The sequence below is a fragment of the Acomys minous genome (genome assembly GCF_964271855.1).
Source record: "Acomys minous genome assembly, chromosome: 5".
In the NCBI taxonomy this organism is placed as follows: Eukaryota; Metazoa; Chordata; class Mammalia; order Rodentia; family Muridae; genus Acomys; species Acomys minous.
The window spans coordinates 91,755,843-91,777,023 of NC_140494.1; the positions used below are offsets into that span (position 1 = coordinate 91,755,843).

At 44.5% G+C, this 21,181-nt stretch overlaps 1 protein-coding gene and 1 long non-coding RNA gene across 5 annotated transcripts in view; one reads left to right on the top strand and one right to left on the bottom strand.

The window, feature by feature from the left end:
* The window catches only part of LOC311597807 (neurotrimin), a 964,426-nt gene that overhangs the window by 836,376 nt on the left and 106,869 nt on the right, over positions 1-21,181 (bottom strand). The gene's annotated exons all lie outside the window — the stretch shown is intronic.
* On the top strand, positions 1,146-13,176 carry LOC311597602. The gene is made up of 3 exons (XR_014779276.1): positions 1,146-2,205; positions 4,641-4,707; positions 12,199-13,176. It is a non-coding gene; the product is annotated as an uncharacterized lncRNA (long non-coding RNA).

Here is a 21,181-nt window from a genome sequence, read left to right on the forward strand (position 1 = left end):
TGGAGGTCAGAGGCATCTGCAGGACTCAGAAGACACTTACACATCATCTTAATAAAATCAAAGGCAATGGAAGTAATAAAGCAATGACACAACCCCCTTGCACATTTAATATTATTTCACAAACTCCAGTCATCCCACAAGATGCTGGGTGACATTAGCTTCATTTTACTGAGGGAGGAAGCTGAGACTCCGTTGAGTCTGAAGTCACCTCACCATTGCAGAGAAGCCAGAGTCTGTGTGTGGGTCTGTCTGACCACAGAGTCCCACGTGCCTGGCCTCAGTGCAAAGCAGCCTCTGTGGCTGGGGGCCGGGAAGGTTCTGAAACAGTCATATCATCCACGCAGGGACCACCCAGACTCCTAGCAAGAGCCTCTTGGCCACGGTGATCTATGGCATTAAGGCTGGCGATGGAGGCGGTGCCTATGAGAGCATCTTTGGGAGCAGAACGTCCCTCCCTATCTTAACAGCCTCAGTGTGAAGAAGCACCTCTGAATCCAGTGCTCTCGTCCTAAGTTCCTGCTGGGAGAAAGCATAAAAGCCCATATTGAACCCCCAAGAGAGCCAGCAGGGGCGAGGGGAGGGGGTCTGAGATTGGAGCAGACCTGAGCTCTCTGGAGAAATAAAGGCTGTCTGTCTGTCTGTCTCCTGAAGCCTCAGAGACATCCCTGTGCCTGTCCTCAGGTTGCTGTCTTTATTCCAGTTGTCAGGCTAAACTATGCAACATCATCTGGTTTCCATTTGCAGGGTGGGGGGTAGGAAGGCCTGTCCCATTAGGTGGCACAGCCAGCATGCCCACACCTGCCCGCAGGTTCCATGTCAGGGACTAATAGTTTTATTGAATGCGTTATCGAACCGAAACCAACAGCATGCTCTCAAATAAGAGGATGAAGATACTGGTCATCACCAGCCCCTCAGTGAAGAGGGTTTTACTTCTCTTGACTTAGTGGGTAGCAGGCTCCCAGGAGCATCAAAGGAGTGAAAACGGGGACTAGAGCATTGGTGGCCCTTTAACCTTGGCCTTCCTGAGGGACCTTGGCCTGACAGCGGTTGCTCCCTTCTATTGTCTGAGGTGAGGACTCTGAGTGCAATCTAAGAATGTCTCTTTTGTTGGTGGTGGTTTTTTGTTTTTTGTTTTTTGGTTTTTTTTTGTTTTTTTGTTTGTTTGTTTTTTTTTTTACTGTAGAAAAGTGCATGAAATTCAGGGAGGCAAGGTAGAATTTGCAGAAGGTGAGGCATCATGGTGTCACCAGGGAGGTGGCCTTTCTCAGAACCCAGCCTGTTACCCACAAGCATCATCCTCGCAGGAAAGGAATTATTAATCCATTACCCTGCATCCTTAAATCTCCACACAGGAAAAGGCTCCCAAACTCATACCCACCCTAATCCCTACTCAAGTGACTTCACCCCCATCAGAAGTGGCTGGGTGGCGTGCAGAGAGCAGCAACTGAGTCAGCCATTCACTCTCTTTCCGTTGCAGCCTACTTTGTGTCCCAGCAAGCGCAGCCAGACCTCTCGTGCTCGCCTCTTCACCAAGACAGGAAGAAAATTCAGATGTTCAGCAACACTTCCTCAAATTCTTACCATTTCTTTTGACAAAACAACACCCCTCTTGCCCTCCAGTGTTTTGGTTGGCTAGAATACGGTCCTGGGAGTGAGGTCACAAGGCACCTTGGTGTGCAATTGCTGAAGCACTCTTTTCACGGCCAAGGAGGAGCTGGGAAAGACTCCTCACTCTAACCGAGGGCCTTTGCTGAGTCTAGAGGAGAGCCTGCTCCCAGGGCTGAAACAGCACTTCAGGGTTGGAATGGCTGCCCTGAGCCTGAGGGGGGCTGGTCCCAGAGCACCTCCCACCCTTGCTAGCCTCCTTTCTGTGCCAGCTTTTTTTCTGGCTGTGCTCCCAGGCTGCAGCGCATGATCCCTGTGCCCGAGCCAAGGAAAGGAAGCAAATGGATTCCCAAATCTACACCACTGAGGCCGGAGGGTGCACGTGGCAAACACTATGGGAAAAGGAAGTGCCTGGCATGGGGCTCTGAACCACCTGACCGACCGACCCAGTGAGCCCAGAGCACGGGTAACATCTCCCAATCATCGTAATTGCAATCAGCTCGAAGCCTCTTGCATTCAACAGAGCAGGCAAAAACATGCACTCTGAAAACTGGCATGTCAAAGTCAACAACAACAACCAGGGAGGGGCAGAGTGAGAAGGTAAGAGATACAATCCATGTTGCTTTCAGATGGCAGGCTGCCTCTGACACCAGACTAGCAGCACCACAAGGGTGGGGGTTGGCGTGGGGACGGAGGCTGTGTGGCCAAAGGAACCCCAGCAAGAAAGTGGAGACAAGGACAGAGCCCAGCAGAGGCCAACATCAGCCCTTCAATCAGTCTCTTTTAATACTAATTTTCCCTCATGTTTTTTAATTTAATTCTCAGCTTCCTTCAAATACCAGTCAATGAACCATCCAAATTTCCTCCAAATACCCTTGAAAATGTTGAATTATGCAATTAAGGATGGTGTAATACAATAATATGAGAAGAAATGTTGTCATACATATTTTAATGAGGCACACAGGCTTGGGAGGGAGACGGGGCGGGAGAAAGCCATTTCCAGAACTGTCCTGACCCAGCTTCTGGTGACAGCTTCATCGTCTTCATTGTTTAGATCCCGCCAAGCACACAAACCTCAAATGAGCATTCCCAGTGGACAGAACTCTGCAGCACAGCAGCCTAGGGTCAGGTCAAGTCTGCTTTGCAAATATGTGAAAGGAGATCGGCTGGTAAAATATCACTCTCTTCGCACTGGATTGCATCATTCATCCATCCATTTATTCGTTCATCATAAAAATCTCTCTCCAGACCCGCAGCCTTTGAGAATGAGGTAGAATGACTGATCGCCCAGTTAGCTTAATAGCGTCACACTTGCTTGGAAAGGATTTGTCAGCATACAGATGAGTCAAGCTAAGGGTCAGTTACCCTAACATGACAATGCAGTCCTCGGATGACATACCATATTCATTGGACATGAGCTGGAACCTTAGCTGGAAACCCTCTCGTATTGTAGAGGGAGAGAGTCCACGCTCTGTAATGCTTTCTCTCCACACTTGATCGTGTGATCAATCACCTGTTCACCCTCCCCCCTTCCTCTTCCCTGTGTCCTTGTGGCTCCACTCAGCAGCTTGAGGAAAATTAACTTAATGAACTTCAGGGGAAGCTAATTCTCCAGCTTACACATAACTGCTGAAGAAGCTGGACCTGAGCCATCTAGGTAATTTTTCAACAGAAAATAAATAGAAAACAGCGTTCTTTTCTCCATGTGCCCCTGGTCCATTTAAAATATCGTGGTAATTACACCATCCTTTTTACTTATGTGATTCTAAAACACATAGAATCTTTTTTTGTTTGTTTGTTTCTGTTAGGCACATTACTTTCTCCTAGACCAAATGCCAAACATCTGTGTCTAAAGATTGTGCCTTTATTTTTGTCATCCAGTACCTAGGCAGAATTGTGGATAAATATGACTAAGAAACACCGTAGACTTGCATGAAATTGTCGAAGAACAAATATAATATATTCTAAACATTTAAGAAAGAAACTGTTTACTGGGTGCTAGCTCCTTCCAAAATAAGATTACTACCACGGTGCTCAGAACCCCACCATCTGGCCCCTCTGTTCTTTAGCTTGATGTTCAGTCATTCCAGGCTTTAGGCACATGGCTATGTTTAATGCTCCCTGGGCTCGCCAGCATGCACTTTCAAGTGCTAAGATGTTGGCCTGTCTTCTGTCTCCCTCATATCTCGAGGGACATGTTCTATTCAGGACTGGACAAGTAGGCTGAGGACACACTGGCTTGTGTGAAAATTAATGTCATCTGAGAATGTGGAGTCAAGAACTCCTTGCTCCGGTGGAACCTGCACACTTGTCTCCAAGAGCCGCATATTCCCCTGTGGTCACATTGGGGTAATAATAACCACTGTTTAGAAAGCTGTAGAAGGAACACTGGTAACATTATACATAAACACATTTTGGAAACCAAAAAAAAAAAAAAAAACCCCCCAAAACAAAAACAAACAAACAAACAAAAAACCAAAAAATACTCTGAAATTTATTAATCCACAGTGTGGTGTAATGAAAAGCATACAGGAGTTGACTTTTAATTCTAATACTGTCACTTACTAGCTGGGTGATCATGAATAAGTCACTTTGCAATTTTAGATTTCAATTAATCACGCATCACATACGAGGCACAGCAGCTGTCCTGCCAATTTCTCGGGGCTATAAGGATGGGCAGTGAGATGCTGTATGTAAAATTGCTTGACAAACTGCGTGGCGGTAAAGGAATACAAAGGTGTCTTGAGTGAAGCAAGCAGCCTCGGCATTGCAAATGAGCCAAAAAAAATTAAAAACAAAACCACTAGCAGCAGGTTGAGTAGATCAGGCCAAGTTCCTGTACCTTTTGGTACCTGTTTTCTCTGTTTACTAAATAGATATGACCAGAGAGACTGTACCACGGGGTTGGTAGACAGGCCAGATAAACTAAGCCATATAAGGTGCTCAAAAGAGTGCTCACCATGATAATTAAGTGGATTAAGCTCTTATTGTTAAAGGTAGGCTAAACAGTATTGATACTCTCCCTTTACTTGCAGACCTTGACCAGATCTGACTTTAATAGCCTAAAAGGTAACGTCCTCATCACTGCCTTTATAGTCCTGGGTAAGCTGGCACTTTGTTATTGCTATTATTACTATTACTGTTATTATTACTATTACTATTATTATTATTATTACTATTATTATTATTACTTTTCTTATTCCTCATCTTGTCTTATCTTATCCCAGCATCCCATGGTTCTTTATTCTTCCTAGAAACACAACTGAAAGAGGTCATTTTATACTGAGCACGAGTCCGTCATACTAGAGATAGCACCAACTCCAGAATTCTGTTAGTTAAGATTTTTCACATTGCTTTTGGGGGGACCTTTCCTTATGTGGAAACAAAACATATTCCAAATACATCAGAGTCTGCTTCTCCAGCAATTTCCGGGTTATCTCTAAAAACAGCAATGTCCAGGAGCTAGGGAGTTAACTGTCAGAAAGGCAAATGCCACACATCATGAGGATCTAAGTTCAGACACTCAACACCCGCAGAAAAGCAGGTCACCAGCAAGCTTCTGTGACAGCAGCACCTTGTGTAGAGTGGGGCAGGGAGGGAGGAGCTCACTGCCCAGCTAGCACAGCCAAATCCACTAGTTCCAGGTTGAGCTAGAGAATTTGTCTAAAACATACGGTTGAGGGCTATAGAGGAAGATATCCAGTGTCAGCTTCTGGCTTTCCGATGTATACACACACACACACACACACACACACACACACACACACACATACACACACACACACACATACACACACATGCGCACATGCAAACATACCCACATGAGCACATGCATACACCATATACATACCACAGGCTCATACACCATCACTACCACACACAATGGACAGAGTTACAAATGTAAAAAAAAGAGTATGGATGTAGGACGTTGATAATCATTAAAAATGGAAATCATAATGATGCGATCTCAAAAGCAGAGTAACCACAACTAATGGAGAGTCCAGCATAATGGCATGTTGTTCTGAATGGCTCCCCAGCGCATTTCCCTATGTCCTTAGCTATGTACATCTTAGCCTTTCTTCACATGCCAACAGTTTTATATTAGCATTTCTTACAACAAGAGCAGAAAAACGGCTCGGTATCTACTCCAGCACGGTTGATTGATTTTTTTAAAATTGATAGCTCCAGACAGTTTCTTTCAGCTTCCCAAATCATGTCTGGTAATGTCATGGAAATTGTTGGGACTTTGTTCTGGAAAAACAGCCACTGAGACTATTTATATGCTCAGATGTTTAGAAGACTTTCTCAGACTAGCTTCTAGCTCTTTGTAGTCCAAACCTTCTCCTTCCTCCACTCCTCATATATGGACAGTACTGGGCCCAAAGGACATATTTCCATTGCAAGATGATTTATTAGAGATACTGGTATCTGCAGTACAGACAGTCAGCACCTTTCTAGAAGTCATTTCTACATCAGAGCACCTGGTAAATGTTTAATATATATATGGATGTGACATCAAGTCAAGAAGGTACATCTGAATAAACCCAAACTCAATGAATCCCCAACTAAAATACTCTTAGGAGGGTCCCTAAAGTGCTTGTGGCCACTCAAATGCCACATGAAATATGGCGAACATTGCACCAGACTAAAGGTAAGAAAAACCTTGACTTACTACTTTTTTGAAACACAGTCTATAAAATAGGACCAGGTGACTATGACCTAAGTGCCTCTTCCAAAGTCTTGCATTTGACCGCTACAAGTAAGGAAAATGTTTTCCTGCTACTTGTTGCTGCCTAATAGATTGTTTCCAGAACATAATGGGCCAAGACCTCTCCACGGCAGTTTCCCATCCTGCCTTCTCCTCCCAGCCTCCCCACTCCCCCACACTCCTCCCTCACTTGCCTCCCCTCAGAAAAGATCAGGCCTCCCAGGAACATCAAGCAAACATGGCACAACAAGCTACAATAAGACCAGGCACATCCCATCACATCAAGGCTGGACAAGGCAACCCAGTAGGAAGAAAAGGGTCCTGCAAGTAGGCAAAAGCATCAGGGACAGCCCTGGCTCCCACTGGTAGGATTTCCACAAGAACACGAAGCTACTCAGGCATAGCATGTACTATTTTTCTCATAGATTATAGAACGTCAACAGATAACTTTGTTATATACGTCGTTAATTATACTAAAACCAATACATATGTTGTTAACTATAATTAAATTACCATGTCAAGTTGAATGACTAAAGGAAGAGAAAGAGAGAGAGAGAGAGAGAGAGAGAGAGAGAGAGAGAGAGAATAATTTGCAGAGAATTGTTCTAATGAGGAATGAAGAAGTTCAAGGTAACAAATCCATGTGAGGCCCCGAGGTTTTGTGGGAATAAAGCAGACTAAGAAATTGAAATTCACTTAACCTCCAGTACAGCCATTTTTGATGAATGTGGGGATGAGGGGGGATCCAGAAGGTGGAAGCCTTGGAGCTCAAGACAACAGAACTTAATAGACATGAGAAAACATCATTGGCCCCTCCCCAGGAACGCTACTTAGGCAGCGGATGTCTTGCAGGATCGGAGGACTTCTGTGAACTAGGAGCCGTGACATTCTTGTGTTCTCTTGAGTTATGGTCACATCACGTCTTGGTCCAATACAAGCCATGAGCCATTGGACTTCAGCTTGGTACCGTATGCAATTAAAGTTTTGAATGTCTTAGGAAGACGGCAAGTATTTTCCACATAATGAAGGTGTTAAGTGTAGTATCCAAAAGGTATATTGCGATGGGTAAATCAAAACAGTGTGCCAAGAATTCCTTCTGTGCTAGCTGCTCCTCCATCAGGATGTGAATCCCCCATTGCCCCCTCCTGTACTGGAACAACCCGCCATTCTCTGTAACCAGCAGGTGAGTCAGGGTGATGCTGAACCTCTTACTGACCTCAGTCCTATAAAGCTTGGTGGCATTTAACCTTCTAGAAACTGGCCATCAGGAACAAATGTTAAGACACACAACTGAATGACAGTCCCCCTGTGGAAAGAACTGTACAGTGTACAGTGGAAGTGAGGACCGCAGGCATGAGAGTAGAGTTCTCTTATGTGTTTCAAACTCAGATGAGCTCCTAGCTGTTGGTCAGCTGACAGAATGCAGATGAGAAGGGCTAAATGGTCAAGCGTAGATATGCAAGAAATAATGAATTTTAAGCCCCCAGGAGTTTGATGGTCTCTTAAGTGGCAAGATTTACTGGGAAAGACCCTGAAATAGAAAAACTTCGGCATCATGGTGGCTCTATCTCTGGATATAGATTGTGGGGGTGGGAGCTGGTTCTTCCACACGCCAGCTCTCCTTGGTCCCACCTGTCACAGACCATCTCTTTCCTTCTCTGCTCTGCCTGACTACCATACCTGCATCACTTTCTTCCTTGCGTCTTGTCTCTCCTTGAGTTTGGCAAGGGCCTCACAGAGACCGCATTCCTGTCCACTGTCCTTGGCTTTGGGACTGGCTGGCAGTGACCAGGCCTTTCAGAGAATTCAGCAAACACGTCCTCCTGCCACCTGCAATTCTTATCCTGACTCGGTACATTCTGTCCTCCCCTCTCCACCTTCCCTTTTGGGAATATAGGTGTTAAAGGCTTCCTTGATTGGGAATTAACAACTTCCTTGATCGAGGCTACTTCATCATCCCTTGGGATTCCCTGCCTACAACTTATATAAGGGTCTCCTCTTTCCTGTATCTTCACCTGAAACAAATAGAATTCCTTCTTCACTGTTAGTTTGACTAGTGTGGTCTTCTATGCTTGTCCCCAAATTCTGAATCCTACTCAGCACAGACTTAAAATGCCTATGGAATAGGAAGTCATAGATACTAGATTTCAATCTTCAGTATATAATTTCGTAGCTCAGTAACCTTGAACTAATCAATTAACTCGTTTGAATCATAATGTCTTCAGTTGAAACTAGAAGGAATAATGATCTATTTCACAGGGTTATATTTGGGACATCCAGTGTTCACTAGGCCCTGAGTCCTGAATATGGAACTTTTTAGGCAATATGATTAAAGACATTAGAAAGCTGAGCTGAGAGCCTTTCTCTTTTTCAGAATAAGATATGAAGGTTATAATGAGAGTTTAAAGTAAAGAAACATGAGCCTTGGACTGAAATCAGCCTGGATACCATGAGGGCAGTTTTCAATGGCCCCAGGAATGGCACAGGTATGAGAAAGCAACTGGCAAGTCCTCCTTTGCCATCCAGCAGGAAAATATCAGTCCTTTGCTGGGGTTTTGGAGTGATGAGCAAGGATGTGTGCACCTGTGCCCAGTAATGAGCTGGTGGCATTATGAAGGAACAAACAGGCGCCATGTTATCAAGAGATCTTCTCTTTGTAATCAGAGGGCCACTCTGGCTGCTTCTATGCAATATGCATTATTTATGGCCCAACCAGTGCAAGCATTTCGCTATTGGCTTTCTGAGAAGGGAGGCAGGAAAAGGAATCTTTGACACAGCAGTTTTCAACAAATCGAAATGAGATGGAAATGAGAGGACAAGGGAGAAAAAAAATGTTGGGAAACTATGCAGATAGAAAGGAACAGGAGAAAAGGAAAGTCAGCAACAATATGCCTTGGGTGTCTGGACCATTCTACTTGGCCAGCAGAGAACCCAGTACCTTAGGAAACTGCCTCCACATTCCAGTGGTGCAGGATAGAGAGAACAGTTGCTGACCAGGGAAACTCCATCTGGGCACTCCACTTCTCAGGAGAGTTACTCAGGGACAAAGGTAGGTTCATCTGAAAGCGCTGTCAGCGTTGAAGAAGGAGGTGACTTGATTCTTGGTCTTGTGACACTCAGGCAGAGAGCACGGAGCAGAGAGGACAGACAGCTGAACAAGTGGATTTTTCCTGTGGCCTGCCTGCCCTGGTTCACTCTGCCTGGAGCTAGGACTCAAGCCTGTATAGTAGTATAAATGAGGGAAGCTCTGTCCACCCAGATTTACACTCCTGGCCTCCACTCACAGCCACACTCAGGAGGCAGGAGAGCTCCCTGTCTGTCTCCCATCCCGGCACATTCACACTGGCACTCTCATTATCATTATCATTATCATTATGATCATCACCATCAACAACACTAAATCTTTGCCAAGTGTCCTTCATTTTGTATTCTGTGTCAGGGAGCTAATATTAACTGAGCCTCCAGTTAAATGGGGGCTGATCTTCTTGTATTTAAATTGTTTTATCTAAATTAAGCTTTACAACCACACTGTCAGATGTTACAATCCCCATTTTACTGAGGATATAACATGCTCAGAAAAATAAAGTAATTTGCCTCAGGTTACATAGCTCATCATAGACAAAGTGTGGGTTATAACCCATGCAGAGAGAGAGAGAGAGAGAGAGAGAGAGAGAGAGAGAGAGAGAGAGAGAGAGAGACCATCCCTCATAGTCAAGCCCTAGAGGAATTCTACAATCCTATGTGCACAGAGAAAGGCGGATCAATATACCTAAAGAAACTAAATATGCACTTCAGCATTGGCACATGACAGACACTCAGACTAAGTAAATCCCAGGTTCACATTTGGGGTGATCAGTGAAAAACTCACCATCTCTAGTATCAAACCATGCCTTGGAGGGCTAGTGAATACAACTCTACCACTTAATTTACAACTCATTCTTAACTGAGACACAAACCCTCCTTGCTTTAGGCTCAGTGCTGCTGCCAGCCACACTGCAGCCCAGCCTACAAACGGACACCTGCGAGGGTCAGACTTCTTCATTCTTTGGAGGATTTGAGATCTTGTAAACGCTCCTTTGTCCCATTGACTTCAGTGTTCACATTTGCCAGGGGTTTCTGAGGTAAGATGGGAAATTCACACCCACAAAGGCACCCTATAATATTCTCTATAAAATGCCTAACATGGTAGCCAACATACCATTTCTTCTTACTTTCTCCTGGAATGTCCTTACTCTTTATACTCATCTTCCTAGATCCGGACCATGAAAGATTGGGGTGTTTGTTTGTTTGTTTGTTTGTAGGGATGGGGTCTCGCTACACAGCCCAGATTATCTTCAAACTCATGATACAACCTTAACCTCCCAGGTGCTGAGATTACTAGAGTGTTCTACCATGACAGCCCTACAAGTTTTTAGTTTCTTCTTTTACTATTTTATATTTCGTATGCTAGGTATACAACTCTGGGTTTTAATACAAGCTATTGCTCTACCATTGAGCTGTGTCCATAGCCCTTGTAGAGTTGGATCTGTCTTATTTTAATGTGTGTGAGTGTTTTGCCTACATACATGTATGTGTACTGTGTACGTGCCTGGTACTCACAGAAGACACAACAGGGAGTCAGATCCCCAGGAATGAGAGTTACAGACATTGGTAATCTGTGCTAGGACTTGAACATGGCTCTTCAGAAACAACAACATGTGCTTGTGACCACTGAGTCATCTCTTCAACACCAGATTTAGATTTTAATGGAACAAAGTAAGAGCTATTTTGCTGTTGGACTGTGGGGACAGATGTGCTGATGGTTGTAGCTTCATCCCTGGACTGGGGCTAAGAGGATGGGGAGCAAGCAGCTCAAGGCCTTATGGAGAGTTAGAAGGATGAAAGCCACATATTGGCATTGAGCAAGGACTTGGTACAGGCTCCATGCCCGTTGATTTAGATTACGTTATTTAATCCTTCCCAGTATCAATACTGCCCTATTTTACAAGTGTGAGATCTTAATTTATGTGTACGAGGAAGGGAGGACCAATGTGTATTTCTTTTCAGCCATCACACCCCTACTTCATTTTCATAATGGCACTTTTCCTCTCCTCGTGTGTGACCTACTGTTTGTGACATAGACAGTGTGTAATAAATGCTTGTGCAATGAATAGGAGTGAATGAAGGAATATCACACAAACACCTTTCACACTTGAGGCTCACACTGGAAGGCAAACAAGGGGAATGCCAACGGAGGCACTGAAGTGGCTGTCTTTGCTCCCGGGGAAGGAGTGGCATCCATGTTTGGAAGAAGGTCTCAAGTGTCCCTCCTACCCCTCTTGGAATGGCTACCTTTGATACTGGGTGATGTCCCAGCCCATCGTCACCCTTCCTCACCTGTGCTTCTCTCCTTCCCCCTATCTACTTCCTTGCCTGAAAACTAACTATACTCTAGGCAGAGTTGTCTCCTTCTCCAGTCAAAAGCTTGAACCCTCCAGATCCTCACCAGGTAAAGGACAAGGTACACTTCCTTCTTCAGTATTTACACTTAAAGAGGGGAAATCAACTTGTGACTATATGGCAGTTTTACCCCCTTTTACTGGCATCCTGATACCCCTCACCTTTAAATTGAGAAACTTTCCTCTAGACTCCTTTTTCTTCCAATATAAAATTTACCAATAAGAGCAATTCAGTAAATAGATTTCTGGCACAAAGCGATTGTCATTTGTATAGACGCTTGGGACACTTAACATAATGCCGGCAGAAAATTAGCCTGTAATCACTGCTTTCTTTTGGGTCTGCTTTAGATGTATTTAAGCCCAAGAGACTTCCCTAGTGAGTGTGCCCCTGGGACTCAGCCCATCCTCCCGCTGCTCATTACCTGGGGTTTTGTTGTCTCTGCCTAGGAAAATCAGGACACTGCGTGGCTATTGAGATGCTTTTGTTCAGCCAGTGGGATCGTCATGCAGAAGATTGATTGTCAGTGCATCTGATTTGAGATACTTCAATGGTTTGAATTATCATTCGAGCTCTTGCAGGAAGTGCCAAAGCTGGTGGCACCGAGAGAGCTCCCGTGTTACCCCCATTGCTGCTCCTTAATTGTGAACGGTAAAAGATGGACTCTGCTACCCACCCATCGCCCTTTCCTTGGGTCCACTAAGAAGACCAGAGAAATGAAGGAGCCTAGCTGCCACCAAAGCCATTCCACAGGATGAGGGACAGCAAGGAGAGAGCTGGCCCCTAGGCAGGCTTGCTCAGCCACTCCCAGGAAGAGCTAATGGAAAGGAGTTGGCCTGCAGGGGACCCTGAAAAGAGCCCTGTTGCCACCCTCAAATTTTCACTCCTACTGAAGAACTCAATTTCTGCTCCTAACAACGCTCCCTTTTTCAACTTCCCTTTGATCAAGAAAACAATCTCAAATGTCTGCTGTGTGTGGATTGTGCTGTGTGACCATAAACAAGTTAGTGAGTCTATGGCTCTGGGACTCAGGCTTGGAACTGGGGTGTGGTTCCAACAGAGTCTATGGAAGGATTAAATAAGAGTGTGGATGAGACTGCCGTACAAAGTGAGAAGCTCGGGACAGGAAGCAGGAAGTACCTTGAATTTAGTGATTTCCAGTCCATCCCTCCCATGCTTGTTTTAAAAAGTGCATGAGGAGATGCAGCTTCATTAAATTCATGGACCATACTAAGGCTCTCTGAAGATTTCTCATGCAAAGTCTTAGAGCTTCTCTTGAGCTTATGGCAGTCGGGTCTCCTATTCAAAGGAGAAAAACATTCCAACAAGGAGGAGGGATCAAAGCTAACACCAGGTTTTATATGGATCATTTTAAGAATATGAAGACATTGCATTGATGGCTATCAAACAAATGTCTTAAAATTCACCCCCACACACACCACTTGCCTTATGTGTTCCTCTCTCACACAAGAAGGCTGCATGAACCTTTGTGCTTACCAATCCCCCCCCCCCCCATTCAACTCTCCACTCCAGCTTATGCCCAGGCTGCAGTTGGTACTTCTTTCCTCATTTCCCTGCCTTCCTTCTTTTGGAGGTGGGTAGCTCACGCTGGCCTCGAACTCTGATCCTCCTCCGTCCACCACCCCAGTGCTGGAATTACAGGCCTGCCCCATGCCACGCTGCCGGCTCCTCTTTCTCTTTTGCTATGTCTCTGCTTTATTTTTCTCTCCTCAGAACGCGCATCTCCCTCTCCCAGTCTTCCTCTAGCCACTGTCCCCGATTTGCATTACAAAAGCTGATCACAGAAGATTCACTTATGGCAAAGGTAGGATCTTCTTGAAGAGGGTAAAGGGAATCAGGGGAAACAGAAAAGGAGAGACAAAAATAGCATCCTCTTAGTCAATCAGGGAAGGGCAGGGGACAGTCAAAATTCACGCTGCTGCATCAAATGCGACTGAGGACATATTGAGGGGTGGCTAAAGCCTATTCTAGCTCACCCAGGGAGTGTGGCAAAAGAGGAACTCAAACAGGTGAAAGCGAGAGGGTGCCACGTTTTTGTCAGTCGGCTGGAAGAAAACCTGAAATGATTTTGCGCATGAATATGCATCATGCTCATCTTAGTTATCAGCAGATATGCTCAGCAGATGGCTGGAATGTGTTGAGATCTGCTCAGTGCTCTTACCTGAATGTTATGATGGGGAGGATCAAGCTCTAGACAGAAACTGTCAGAATGCATAACACATTGTCTGGGGGCGTGGCAACTCTCCATTACCCTTGGACCCAGGGCCAAAGGCCACGATCTTATCGAATAGAAAAGAATATAAAAGGTAGCTCTAATGAGTAAGACATGAAAGGGGGCCTGACCATTAGTGAGCGTTAATGCTCCTGTTCCCAGGGCCATTAACCTTGGGTTCCTCGGGCCCAATTCCAAGTAGGTTAATTACATACAGCCTTCTCAGAGTTCTTCTGCCCTGACAGCTGTATTCAGTATGGTTGTAAGAAATGTTAGAGGTATCAGTCATCACCATCAACCAGGGACTGATGCCTTCATCCCTGACTCCAGGATTTCAGTTATATATTTAAGTCTGCGTTGGGGGAGGGGCACATAATAGCACAGGGAAATAACTGCGCTACTAAGGACATATATTTTATTTACCACCCCTCTTCCTGGACCCCGTTTTCAAAAGGCGGATACAACATATTCTTTTGCCTAAAAGGGAGCTGCATGGCTGCATTTCAAAAGCAGAGGCAGCGCTGTTAATGATGTTGAGCTCGGGATGATTGAAGGGGATGCCAAGATTAACAACAGTAACAACAGAAAAACAAATACCAAGTCTCCATTTGCTTCATTTATTAGAAAATGCTAGCTCTGTGCCTGCCTATGCTGGCCTGGGGCTGATTCTACTGCGACAGGATGAAGCAATCATGAAGATCCCTTGGCTGTTTCTAGTTCATGAAGATGCTGTACAACACGGGGAAGAGTATGTTCATCAATACCGTTCATCTCTTGCCTCTAGCCTCACCAGCCATTGCCCCCCCCCAACACCCCTGAAGTCCCTTTATCTCCCTCTAGCAGCCCTTTGCACTCCTTACACACTTACACACTTCCCACCTCCCACCTTGTCCAAGCCCTGCCAGGGTGATCATAGCCAGAGATTGAAGTAAGTTGCTATTGGGATTGAAATAAGACTCGGTCAGAGGCTACAGGTCCAGAAGATGCACAGGCTTGCTTCTAATTTCATTACCTGTGGCCAAGTCTCTTTGCATTTTCTGCAACAGTTAGTACCCTGTTAAGTGCCCATCTGAGCCCACGCTTTGCTCACAGACCTATCTAGGAAAAGAGAGGCTACTTGGTTCTCTTCATCAAGTTTCCATCCAGTCTCCATCATCCTCCAAAATCCACTGCAACGTCCACTCTTCCTCTAGTGTTTTCTCAATCCAAGCTTGCTTTCAGCCTTCTGATGAGAACCGCCTCCCCGCAAAATATCTCCTCTCTCCCTTCCAACTCTGACCAGTGCAGTTTTTTGTTTGTTTGTTTGTTTGTTTTGGCAATATGGACACTCATTTGGGAAACCCCTATTGAGTTACCTCTTCCATTTTCCAAGGCTACCTACCAGGATTTTCACACAAATAAAACACTTAATGCATATGCTACCTCTGCATCCAGCCAGGTTAGAAAGCCGACAGGGCCAGACTGGAGACACGGGCATAGCCTTCCAGGCAGGCCACATTTCTCTCCCACGCCACTGACCCAGCAAGATGCTCTTTAGCACTCCGCCCAGGCTTATTCTTTTGGAGGCTCTCTGCCGCTTCCTACAATCTGTTCCCTAGGGATTCCTTATATCAGATTGCTTCATTTTAAACCATCCCATTTTAGAAACTGCTCCAGCTTAGAGAGCAATTCCCATGCTTTCCCCCCCCAAAGTATATGTGATGTTTAGGCAAGGTGTACACATACTGTATGTAAGTTTCACCTTGGAGAGCGAAGCTGGGATTGCTCCAAGGGGGAAAAAATGGGTGCTGTTTGCATGATGTTTTCTTTGGTGGAAAGAATCAGACTACAAGCCAGCGCACGAAGGGGAGAGGAGAGGCGCCCAGTGTGTACCGAGGTGAGAACAGCACTGTGCTTGTCTGACAGCACATCATATTTGACAACCACAGTTTCAGTCCAATCTACCTCTTTTGGCTTTACTCTGTTCCAGGGACATAGGTATGCTACAACATTAAAGAACATACCAGGGGGAAAAAATCAAAATAAATAATAATTGGAGTCAACAATTTTTGCTGTTGCTAAAAAATAAACACATTAATAATTTTAAAAGAATCATTTCCTGAAAAGCCACCTGGCTTCTGCTCACTGATGTCTTTTTTTTTACCCCCTATTCTTTTTAAGTTCAAATTTTTCTTTGACAGTTTCACATGCGTATAGAATGCAGTCTGATCACACCTTCCTCATCTCTCTTATCCCTCCCTCAACTCTTGCTGACCCCCTTCTTCCTCTGCGAGATTTCCCCTCCCACTTTCACATCCTTTGGTTTTGTGCATGCTGAGTGTAGCAGCAAGGGCTGCTCACAGGAGTATTCCATAAAGCCATCCACTAGAACACTGACAGCTTGCTAGTGGTTACACAAATGTTCTAACTTCCTGCTCCACAGAAACCTGTAGCTCACTGGAGAGAGGCTCACCCCAATGAGCTCCTTCCTCATCCATGACTATCAACATAAAAAAAAAAAATCAATGCATGAACACAGTTATAAACAACACATCCATTCTTTAAATAAAGCTATGATGAGAATATTACCAGGTCATATTAGAGCTGGAGGCAAAAACAAAAGTCAGTAATAGTTACAGTGTCTCTATATAAAATGATGATACTTTGTTAATTATGTTTTTAATATTGATTTTGATTTTTAAAAGCACTGAATTAAACAGTCTTCCGTGTTATGGCTGTCCTTTGTCACCAGTGTCAGTTTTGTACACAGCGGGTACTTGACTGGCTTTGCCTTAGCCCCTCCCTGTTCTGCTCCACAGAACCCACGTCTCACATCGTTCTCTGCCTCCCAGTCTCCTTGAATTGCCTCCTTCCCTACTGCCGTGGCCCCGGTTTGTTTCTTGCACAATTTCAATATTTCTCTATCCCATCTGGCAATGTCCAGACTCGCCTCTCAAAATATTGCAGGTCCCATTTTCCTTCCTTAGAAGGCCTATGTAATTCTTTAGTTTTTAGAGTAAGGCATTCAAACCATTGCCTCCTGTTTAGTCCAGTTTTCATTACCGTAACAAAATTCTTGAGACAGGCAAACTTTATAGATCCGAGGGTTATGAAAGAAACTGAAAGTTTAAAAAGGGGGAGGCCTAAGGCCCCATCTCTGGTGAGAACCTCAAGGCCACGGCTTCAGCACAGCTGGACGGTGCACGGCAGAAGAAAGGCACCCGGCAACAAGATGCCTAATAATTTTTTTGGGAGCCAAGAGCTTGCTGTTAAAACAAGGGGCCCCCATAAAAAGCTCAGGGATCCCGTGAGGATGCTTTAATCCTTTCCCAGGGCCGCTTCCCTAAGACCTAAGGGCCTCATATTAGGACTTACATCTTAAAGGTTTCACAGCACTTTCAAACACTGCCAGTCTGGGGACAAAACTGATGTGGGGCTGGGGGGAGGGGCGGGGGGCTGCGCGAAAAGATCCAAGCCCTAGCGCTTGCTTTCTTCTTCCTTTGCCTCAGGCAACTCTTAGTTTGATTCTGCAGGCTCCTTTCTCAATATTCCCTTCTGCAGACTCCCCAAGTAACCCACGGGCACGGGCACTCGTTTTCTGATGCGCTGCTCCTGCTTTCTGACACTTCGAATCTCTCATGCTGCCTCCTATTCTTCTCAAATTCAATGATTGCCGCCGACTCTGCCTGGATTGCCAGTCTCTTCTCTCTGTCTAGAAAACCTGCCCTTTGTGTAGACGTCTATCAGTGTATCCTTTCCCGTTGCATTATAATTGTCTGTTTGTACCTCTTTCTCCTCCACTGAGCTCTAAAACGCTTCACAAGGACAGAGCGGCTGTCTCTAATTCATCTCTATACTGAAGGCATATAGCAGGTGTTCAAAGCAAGTTTTGTGGTTCTGTAAATGAATTATGAATAATTGGATAATTGAATCACCATGGAAAGAATGCATATAAACAGGGCTTTAGTGAGCTCCTGGTTTTGCAGTGTTGCATGCAAGGCACTCACAGTCAGCGCTGCCCTCGGTAAGTCATGTTCATAGTGAACTCTATCAGTCCCAAGCTGCTCTGAAATACGCCCTTTACCGTTCCCACCAACTCAATGAGTGGAATAGAGGAGACCGACATAAAGAGCTCAAATAAAAAGGATGGAGGTTGCAGAGTTATGGGTTATACCCAGACGATCAGTTGTAATTTTTTAAAATGTTCCATTGGATAGAAGTATCTATCTTTAACATGTCACCAATTCTAGTGGGAACACCAGAGTTTCTAGTCCTTTTCAGTCTGGCCTGCTTTGTAATAAAGAACATGGGATGGAAAGATTATTTTTCATAACAATAACCATGGTGGTGAGCATAATCCGAGGAGTGCCCAGGATAGTGTGGCTTGGATGCTTGTGAGCATATGCTCACTTATCTAGCAGTTGTGCTGCTTAACACCCACTGTAGGGGACACTCTGAGAGACACGACAACGGACAACATAAGGTACGGAGAACAAGAGCTTGCGAGTCTCGTGAAGGAGACAGATAAACACAGTGAATGCAGGCTCGCTCTGCTGTGGGATGCCTAGCGTGTGAAAAATACACATGGGTGAGCTGAGATCACAGCAGAGCAGTTATCTAAGTCTTTCACAAAAAGTCCAGAAGTTCTCATCAGAGGAACTGACTCCGGATGCACGCGAACAGCGGAAAAGAAAAGACAGAGAGAAAAATCATCTAGGTAAGAGGAACAACATTTTGAGTGTAAAAGTATGGCAAGGGAAATGGGAAGGAAGTCAGGGTGAAGAAAGCTATGAGGCTTGAGTGTTGCATGTGCAGGGGCGTGATTTGCAGATTTTCAAAGAAGACTGATCTGGTCTCATTAGAGATTTTTTTTCTTGAAGAATTATTCTGAAAGCAGTAAGAGAATACAGGACAGGGGTCAAGACCAGGGGCAAAAGTTCAATTTAGAAGCCATGCTGTGGTGGAAACCAGAAAGTTGTGTGCGCTACCTAAGGCAATAGTAATCCAGACAGAGCAGATTCCACTTGGTCTTAAAGTAAAATTGTCAGAACTTGGTGGCAAGCTAAAAGTTGTGGATAAAAGTGAGAGAGAAACCTAGAATTATCTACAGATTACAAAATTGGACTTCTGATGGAGCAGAAACAGGAAGAAGCCGAGAGATGAGATGGTGAGCACAGCTTTTATCACTTGCATTGCGGGGACTTTTGATATGTCTAGGAAGAGATATCCAGAAATAGTATCTGTCTTGGCAACAGCAATTTGGGACTCATTAGCAAATGGTTTTACCAAGTCAGGGAGAAGGCGAAAAATAAAACCAGGAATACATTAGCTATTTTTCTCATTGCTGCAACCAAATACAAGAAACAACTTTGGGCGGGGTGTGGTGTGGGGGAGGATGATTTATTCTGGCTCACAGTTGAAGACACCACAGTCCATTCTGGTAGAGGAGACATGGAGGCAGGGATGTGAGGCAGCTGTCAAATTGTGTCTACAGTCCTGAAGCAGAGAGAAAAGACTGATGCTCAGCTCACTTTTTCCTTTTTATCTTTTCACCTGGTCCCTAGCCCAAGAGACATTACCACCTCTACTTAGGGTAAGTACTGCCCTCCTCTGTTAAATTTTCAAGAAAAAACCCTTGTGTTCATGCTCAAAGGTGATCTCCTAGACACACCTAAATATAATCTCATAGATAATGAAGTTTAACCATTAATAATAGGAATGCAGATACTACAGGCACCAATGCTAAAAGTGTGGGTAGATGGACAACAGCCCATGGAGACAGATGAATCATCCATATCTGTTGAGTATAGGGAGGTCATAACACGAATTCCAAAACCATCATTGCCATGTCCAAGAACAATCCAAAGAGGAAAGTCCTATCTAATGAAGAAAAAAAAATTCTACTGATATGCACAAAGGCCATAAGAGAAAAGAAATATCAGACATCAGTAGTATGTATGCCCTAAGATGAAGATGAAATGTGTTCTGCTCCATGTTGAACTAGGTAAGGAAAAAGAACAGGGGAACATTATGAATTTTGCCCAAAGCACTCCCTCTTAGCCTCTCATAGTCTAAAAGCTATTTTCACTAGAGGGTCCCTAAGCTCTTTTCTCTCCCTTTTATTGTCTTGATAAATCCTTTATTGGGACAGCTGTCTTACAAACTAGCCCAGAACACACATAAAACCATTTTGATCACCAGTTATAAGCATGTGCCTCCTGCCATTGCTCTGCAGTGTATAAATAACAAGAGACAGAAAAGGGACAGAAGCTGGACCAGTCACAGCCCTGAGCACCAGCCTAACTCCGTTTTCCCCTCCTGAGTGAGCAAGGGATGGGTGGCCCAATGATGCAGGGTCTAGAAAGTAAAAAGTTTTCTTTAAGTCTGAACACTGTCACAGGGTTCCTGTGAGGGATTAGCTGGGATCCTATGAGAATTTGCCTTTGGAATCTCATCTCTACCACCCCCTTTCTGCCTGTTTTAACAATTCATCAAATGTGACATGCCAAACTGATACACAATACCCAATGGTTAGCACGCTGGCCAACTTGATATTGCCTCAGTCCAGTCTTTGGGTGATAACAGTACTTCTCTGTCACCCTATCTTCATCAACTGTAGGGTACCAAGTTCGTTACCTTTAGTTTTCACTTATAAAGCTCAAACATACTTTGGTTTGTCTCAAAAGTTCACATTAAAGAAATTATCTTTGACAGTGTTTTTTTCTCTTAAGAAAATGTTCATGATGCTGCATGGGGGCAATTTATTATTTAGAAGAGCATTTTGTCTTTCTTAGTTTAGTTGACCTAGGCGTGAACTACCACCTAACTCACAGGGTCATCCACACAACTGGCTCAAGTCAGTTGTGGGATGTAGACTGTCCTCTAAGGTGTTATTCTTGGGAAGGCTTGTTTCAGTTTTCCTTCACATTGCTCTGCAAATGTATGCCCTTTGTCCCATTTCACCAAGGACTTCAGCCTCAACTACTGTCATGACCACTTTTTCCTCTGTGGAGAGTGATAAGAATTTGAAGGACTAATCTTTCCCAAGAAAAATTTATAGATTATTCTCCAGAACAAAACACGAAAGACTTTCTAAACTGATTTTTAAAAATAACTGTAGATATAAAATGTTCATTGGTTATGAACTTCCCCAACCCCTACCATTTAAGCCTGTGCCGACGAGCCTCATGTGTTTACTTACAAATCTGGGATTAGTTTTC